At 36.0% G+C, this 6,000-nt stretch overlaps 1 protein-coding gene across 5 annotated transcripts in view; it reads left to right on the forward strand.

The window, feature by feature from the left end:
* pisd (phosphatidylserine decarboxylase) overlaps positions 1 to 6,000 on the forward strand; it is a 54,281-nt gene that overhangs the window by 29,978 nt on the left and 18,303 nt on the right. The window lies entirely within an intron of this gene.

The raw sequence follows: 6,000 nt of genomic DNA on the forward strand, positions 1-6,000 counted from the left end.
TATGCAATACATATTCGGGATAAAAGTTTTAGACTTCTATTGTTTTTAGGCTTGAAAACATGTTTTTGTCTTTGAGCCACATATTTTACATTTTCATTAGCCTGCTAGCTTTAAGGCTAATGAAAAATGTAAGTCCCCAAGAAATCAAAACTAACCATTTGATTTTGTTAGCTCACAACTAGTTTTGTGGTGAACAATTCATGTGGATGTCATTAAAAAAATAAATTGTTTACCCTTCTAATTCTTTAATTGAAATCTGAAAATGCACTTCCTGTTTGTTTTCAGTTAATTTAGCGGATTGCGCGATTTTGAGGTAATGGGCGTGGCTAATGCAAATCGGAATGGTGTGCAGGAGGAGTCTATTAGGTTGCAATAACTCTTAAACCCCTTTCCCGATCTTTCTGAATAAAATTTACTAGGTGTTTACTAGGTCCATTCAGCCCGTAGTAGAAACATCAAGCCACGCCCACTGTTTGCTCATTTAAAAATCTGTTTCTCTAGGAACTGCATCACATTACGAAAAGAATAACAATCACAGCTTCTGGTTCACAGGGACTTTAACAAATAAGTAACTTAACAAGCTAATTAATAGAAAGCAGCAATATTTTCACACAGGAATAATAATAGTTTGAATTCTATAGGTCTATGTATAATGTACAGAATCAATTGTATAGTATATTTTCATTTGCCATTTGTGAAATTTATCTTTGTTTCAATTGCACTGTGTTAATGAACAGTATTTAGATATGTAATAATCCTCAAAGGACCTGAAAAATAATCCCTGTCAAACAAATGAATATATTCAAATTATATATAAAAATTGTACATTTACACTGTAAAATGTACAGCAGAACAGGAACTACACTGGTGTTGGATTAAATCCTTAAAATAAATGTACATATGTATATTTTTACAGATAGTAAGGAATATATTGCAGTATTAGGGGGCGATCACACCGAACGCGCTTTAACGTTCCAAAAACGCGAGGCTGACAACACAAACACTGCTGTCACCTCAAGGGAAACCCCGCCTCTGCTTTCATTTGATTGGAGAATGAAACAGACGCAGCGTACGTAACGTGTTTTTCCGCTCAGTTGAATTTTTTAAAAACTGCGAGTGCTCAGCATGCAACAGCAAAAACGCGAGGCACAGCAAACGTTGGTTTATCATTCAAAAAAATCACCTTTCAATGCAAAAAGCGCATTTGGTGTGATCAGACTCTTAAAGAAGACTTTTTATGTAAATCATTTTTTGAGATCTATTTTAAAAAGCAATTGATCATTTTTAACACAATAAGACTCATATACAGCAACTAACATCAAATAACCCACAATATTTTTAGTATTTATTCATCTTAATTAACAATTGTTAATTTCCATGTTTATTTCACAATGTACTAATGTTAAAAGATGCAACTTTTGACCTTAACGTATTAGTAAATATAAAATAATAAATGCTAAACAAAAGCTCGTTGTTAGTTGTTAGTTAAATCATAATGTAAACTGTATGTGTATTTATTTGCTGTTTAAAATTAGATAAATTAGCATATAATTGTATTTATTTACTGTTTAAAAATGAGCGAAAGTGACACACTTTTCTTTCTTGAAGAGCCTTTTTCTGGGTCACACGGCTTTAGACATAATTCACTTCCTGCTCGTTAAACCCATAACTATCATCTACAACCCACTACCCTGTAAGACTCTGAGAGTGTCCACATTTAGCCTCCTGTCTGTCAGCTTGGATTGAAGCTAACTACAGTAATCCACTTACACTGAGCTCCTGTCATGCATCAGCCTCTACAATCTGTAGCACTGATCTAGGATCACTCCTTGCCAACATCAATAATGATCAGCAAGCTACACTGATCTAAGAATCAAAAAACACTGGAGCACATGGCACACAAGGGTTGATTGAAAGCTACATACGGGTGTTAGACATAATGGGGTAGCTTTTAAAGTTACATATCATGAAAATCTGACTTTTTCAATGTTTAAGTGCTGTAATTGCGTCTCTTATGCATCTAACAACCCAGTAAGCATGAAAAAAGAAAACTCAGTAACTTTGTTTTGGTAAGCGTTTTTCTGCGACCATACCCAAAAACATGCGGTTCTGACCACCCGTTAATCTGTTTACACCAATGGCACCACTGCTACAAGGTTCAGTTCAATGCTGTTTCTGAAGGATGGGACAAATACCAGCAGTTTGTGCTCCAATTTCATATACAGAAATAGAATGTCACTTCATATATTGAGAGTGTTCGCAAAGATCAGAGTCGCTGTTAGATTTATCCCAAAAACATTCACCACCAGGCAGTGGTGTAAAGTAACAAATTACAAATACTCAAATTACTGTAATTCAGTAGTTTTACTCACAAATTGTATTTTACTAAGTAGTTTTAAAAATGTGTACTTTTACTTAAGTACATTTTTATTGCTGTATCGGTACTTTTACTCCACTATTTTCCTTTAACCTGCAGTTACTATATTTTTTCTGGTCTATGGGGATTAGAAAACGTCAAAAAAATCTAACAAATCAACATCTAATGATGTTACAACTTGACGTTGTGTGGACGTTACCACAATGACATCTATCAAATGTTGGATATTAGTTGCCATACTTGACGAATAAATGTCAGCATTTGACGTAAATATAACGTTGGTTTAAGATGTTGGCTCGACGTTGTATTTTGGTCACTTTCGTCATTATTGGACATCAAAATAACATTGTCCTTAGACATTGGACAGTCCTCGCTAAACATTGAATTTTGGTCACCTGACATCACAACATAAATCTAATCAAACCTAACTAATATTAACATCATATGACGTCATATGCCTGCTGAGCAATAACTGAATGCACTACAGAACATTACGTTTACACACATCCACAAATTACATGTAAATGCATCAGCTTTTCGCAGCATACTACTCACTACTCTTGAGTGTTTTTAAAAGAGCTATACTTTTTACTCATACTTTTAGTAATGTTTACAATAGATACTTTTATTCTACTTGCACTACATTTTTAGGCAAGTAATGGTACTTTTAACTTAAGTATGATTTTTTCAGTACTCTTTCCACCACTGCCACCAGGGTAATTTATAAATGCACATTAATTATGCACTGTATAGTCTGACTTTTTACATTTTCTGTGAAGATAAGTGAACTTTAATGTTTATTTGCAAAAGCAAACACATTAGAACAGAGCTGTAAAATGCTAGTCGATGAGTTCAATCAACTTTATTCCACAACAGATACATAAATGTATCACTAACCAGTCAGAAAAGCCCTGATTCAGTCTAGAAATGGTAACTGTTCCTCTCCATCATTGTCTGACTACCATTTGAACATGAAATACTGGGTTCACACCAGACAAAAAGCTCTAGATTATTTGCTCTAGATGTTTTCTGTCTCAAATTGAACTTATGCAGGGTCAAATTCCATATGTTTGGGGCCAATTTGTTGTGCAATTCACATCATTTGAGGCACCCTGTGGAAATTTGCCTCTATTCACAAGTTTCTGTTGACTTTCTATGTAATCTACTCCTGCTAATACTTATATTCAAATTTGGTGTGAACCTAGCATAAGGCTTTAATATGCTACTGGTCATTTCTGACATTTTTGCTGAATGAGATTTAGTAGTTTTGTTGTTTCTGGAGTATCAAAGGCCTCATTTACACTGTCAGTTAAATGTGACCCAATTCAGATTTTTTGCTCGTATGTGACACAGATTGTATCTGTTCTTTGACCGTGTAAACATGAAAAAAAAAATGCATTCGGATATTCAAATATCGGTTTCAGGCCTCCTTCATATGTTGAAATAAATCGGATATGTGACAATGCGACTATCATGTAAACAGGCAGATCGGATTTATTGAGGCATTCAGTTTTGTACGCCATTAAACTTGCGATAATGTGGTGGTACTTCTCTGCGATTGAATGACATAGAAGGAAGAGCGTGTGGTGATGGCGACGCAGTAAACAACAACAACAGAGGGAACATGGAGGAGGAAAGTGGTCAGTGGTCGACGGCAGAAGTTACCTGCCTTCTTGCCCTGTTGGAAGACGAGTCAGTGGAGGACATCATATATAAGTCATAGGCGCAAGCTGCAATGACGGCCCTTTCCCTCCTCCGTCCCAAAATCATTTTAAAGTTGGCCGAACTTCACATATTTCGTCGAGCTAAAAGCAAGACAATTTTTCCATCATGGTGCAGATGCTAGAACCCGCCTTTAAGCCTGATTTATACTCAACGCGTTCGCTTGTTCGATTGAGTGCGCGCGGCAAATGTGCCGTCATTGAGGAGTTTGCGGATATTTGCTTTGGGTGCGCGCGACATGATTTCGGCTGGTGGTGTGCACGCCATTTTTTGAGACTCGAGCGAACAGTGCACACGGCGCCGCATTTGATTCGAGTTAAATATGAAACACTTTGAAGAGATATTGTTTGAAACAGTACGACTGTACAGACATCTTTATGATCCGTGATCATAGAGATAACCTAATGATCAATAATTCTTGGATAGAAATTGCAACAGCCATGGGAAAAGAGAAAGTTTTTGTTAAAAGGTTAGGGAAAAACCTGAGGGATAAGTTTGTTAAAGCCAAAATAGGCCATGGCAAAAGTGGAGACCCATGTACCCAATTACACAAATGTTTTTCCAGCATTCATAGGTTTTACACTGATGTGTATATATACAATTGTGACTTTAAAACAAGTTAATTGTTACAAAATTATAATTAAGGAACAAATTATTTCTTTGATAACTGGAAAGGATTATTTGAACCTATCAGTTTACAATATACTGAGGCCCTGTTTTTCTAGGCTTTATTGGTAATAATGGTCAGGAATGTTGAACCATGATTGCCTTTTTAGCATAGTATAGCCAGACAGTAATCTGTGAATTGTGGAGCAGGCAAAAAAAAAAAAAACATCTGTATTTTTAAGTGTGTTTTTTACGTTGCTTTTATTCTTGCCATAATAAAAAATATATTTTTGTAGAACAACCCATGTTCTGTTGTCATTAGTATTTTAATAAACTTTAATAGGTAAAACTGTTCGAGGTAAGTAAAGGTTTATTTATATAGCACCTTTCCCAGACATTAAGTCTTTAAATGCAGCAGCACGATGTCATAAATTGTATGGCTAGTGTAAACATGAATTGGATATGGGTCACATAAAAAGATGTGTAAACGGACGGACAAAAAAATCAGATATAGGCAACAAATCGGAATTGGGTATCAAGACCTGGCAGTGTAAACAGGACCAAAATAGCATGTGAGGTCTCCAACCTCTTCTGAAAACCAGCAGCTCATTTGCATATAAAGGGACACACTAAAAGTGTTTTTGCTCACACCTAAACTGGGACAAATTTGACAAGCCATAATATATGATCTGTGGGGTAATCCTAGATGAAGCTTCAGACACATTCTGAAGATACCAAAAAGATTTATATCACATCTCATGAAAAGAGGAATAATATGTCACCTTTAAAATATTTTAGGGTTTTTTTAACACCTGGCTTATTTAGAGATTTCCCTCTAATCTTTGGTTTGGATGGGCCACAGGTGTCAAATCCAGTTCCTGGAGGGCAGAAGCTCCGCACAGTTTAGTTCCAACCCTGCTTCAACATACTTACCTGTAGGTTTCAAACAAAACTGAAAGACTCAATTTGTCTGATCAGGTGTGTTTTATTAGGGTAGGAACTAAACTGTGCAGATGTGCGGCCCTCCAGTAACTGGATTTGACATGTGGTATAGGCAATAATGACCAGATCTACTCCAAACTGTTGGGTCAGCTGTCATCTCAATGATGGTCTAATTAAACTTTAGACCAGTTCACTCGTAGTGAGAGAAAGGAGTCTGAACCAATGGACCAATTATCGAAGGTTCATCACACTGTATGATGAGTTATGTGCACTGTTATTGTGTAATTGTTTTGCTAATGCCTCTGAGCTTGTGAGTTAACCTGGAGCACAGATAAAGTGAAATGTATAATTGA

Source organism: Danio aesculapii, chromosome 5, assembly GCF_903798145.1.
Source record: "Danio aesculapii chromosome 5, fDanAes4.1, whole genome shotgun sequence".
In the NCBI taxonomy this organism is placed as follows: domain Eukaryota; kingdom Metazoa; phylum Chordata; class Actinopteri; order Cypriniformes; family Danionidae; genus Danio; species Danio aesculapii.